Source organism: Anolis sagrei, chromosome 8 (assembly GCF_037176765.1).
Source record: "Anolis sagrei isolate rAnoSag1 chromosome 8, rAnoSag1.mat, whole genome shotgun sequence".
In the NCBI taxonomy this organism is placed as follows: Eukaryota; Metazoa; Chordata; class Lepidosauria; order Squamata; family Dactyloidae; genus Anolis; species Anolis sagrei.
Genome location: NC_090028.1, coordinates 33953961 through 33956071, shown reverse-complemented (window position 1 = coordinate 33956071; position 2111 = coordinate 33953961). Strand labels below are relative to the sequence as shown.

Sequence of the window (2111 nt, the reverse complement as noted above, 5' to 3'; positions counted from 1 at the left end):
TTCTACTAAAAATCTAATAGACAGATGCCTTTCCACACTACACATTTATAGCCCTATGAGTCCCCCTTTGCAGCCATGGTTCCATCCTATCTCAGTGTGCATCTCCACTGTAGAATTAAATGGAACATGATGTAAAACTATACCAATTCTACAGTGGAGATGAACCCTTAGTGTTGTTGATCTGGTGAAGTACTGGAGCTCTCTGGCAGGCCATTCTAAACGGGGAGGGTGGTGTTTCTCATTCACAAAGTATTCATTTGTTGAAGCAGACTTGATGGCAAACAACAGAAACACAATAAAGACTTTGTTGTAACATTAAAGGGTCTAAAGACCATCACCTCAGGAAAATCCCTGAGAACCTTTCTTTGAGGCACCCCGGCTTCCCGCTGGGCCAAAGTATACATCCTATAGAAAAGACAGTTGTTACAGGCCCAGCGCATGACAGAACAGTATCCTTGAAGTGACTGGATTGACCTTGAAGGAGCTGGGGGTGGTGACGACCGACAGGGAGCTCTGGTGTGGACTGGTCCATGAAGTCACGAAGAGTCGGAAATGACTGAACGAATGAACGACAACATCACAAAGTGTGACTTTTTGGGGAACTCTATCAGGGTTGAATTTTGACCCAGGGCACGCTCCTCTCCATCACTGTACTAAGTGGCAAAAGTAGCTTCCAGGTTTACCATGCATTTTTTTGTAAGTACATAAAGTGCTTCTTTAATGATAGTTTGAGAAGTACAGAAGTTGTGCAGTTCACAAGCATGGAAGAAAAAACAAAGATGACAGACATGAGTTCCAAGTAGTTAGAAGAAGCAAAAGACAACCAAGTGATCAAGTTTAACTAAGGACTAAGCTGGACTTTCCACCAGGTGGATTTCTTCTCAACGGTACAGGTGCTGCAGCTACTGGGCTAGGCATGGGTGCCGCTGGTGGGAGCTTCTCTTCTCTCAGGCCTGGAGCAATGTCTATTTTGACCTCTGTGTTTTCAGGAGCCTCTCCTTCCCTGCCCTTTGGATCCACACAGTCACCAGAGTTTGCATCAGAAGAGTTCCTTCTCTGCAACCCAAGGGGTTCAGAACTTTCATTGGCACCACTGGGCTTGGGTTCTGTTGATCAAGCCCAGGAAGGTGGATTCTCTTCTGGGATCCCAAAGATACTGGATGCCATTTTGTTCCTTCTGCCTCCTTGCTGAACCTTTGGTAAATCAAATCCCGTTGAAATTGGAGCCATCACCTGGTGGGCGAAGAACCCTGGAGCTGCTCCATCCATTGGGGTCGTCGCCGGCAGCAGCTGGGGCTGTTGTTGCCGGCAGCAGCAGGAATATCATCTTCCGCTGGCCTCTTACTCATTCAGGCAGTTACTTCACATGCCGCCACGTTCAAGGGGATGGACCCCAGTGGACGGAGCAGCACTTCCATGCATTTTGATGCATTGCTTGTGATATTGTGATCCATCTGGCTTTGTCCTTTGTCCTTGCCCTAAACAGTTCTGGCCCAGCTTATCTATCCGAACGCATCTCTTCCTACGAACCCACCAGGAAGTTGAGATCGTCGGAGGAGGCCCTGCTCTCGATCCCGCCTGCTTTGCAAGCACGTTTGTGGTGGCCCCTCGGCTGTGGAACTCCCTGCTTAGGGATATTAGATCAGCCCCCTCCCTCTTGACCTTTCGAAAAAGAGTGAAAACTTGGCTCTTCGAGGAAGCATTCGGAACCTCAGGATAAATAGACAAACTTGAATTGGAAAATGATCTAGGAACAGCCAAGACAATGGAACAGATGAAGATTTGAACGAGTGGACATCGTTTTTAATTTTTTTATTATTTATTGTTTTTATGTTTCTATTCATTGTTTTTATGTACTATAATGTTTCTTTTTTGCTTTTTATCAATGTACTAGCCATCCCCTGCCATGCGTTGCTGTGGCCCAGTCTGTATATATGTGTTTTGTGTGTGTATATATGTGTGTTGGCATATATATGTGTGTTTGCATATATATAGGTATATATAGGTATATATGTGTGCGCATACGTGTTTGTGTAGATGTGTTTATATGTGTGTATTTATATTTTTGTGTTTATATGTGTATATGTATATTGTGTATTTGTGTGTGCTTG

The 2111-nt window shown here is 44.9% G+C and overlaps 1 pseudogene; it reads right to left on the bottom strand.

The window, feature by feature from the left end:
* Nucleotides 1–830: 830 nt before the first annotated feature.
* Nucleotides 831–1270, bottom strand: LOC132762694 (jupiter microtubule associated homolog 1 pseudogene; annotated as a pseudogene).
* Between the last annotated feature and the right edge of the window lie 841 nt (nt 1271–2111).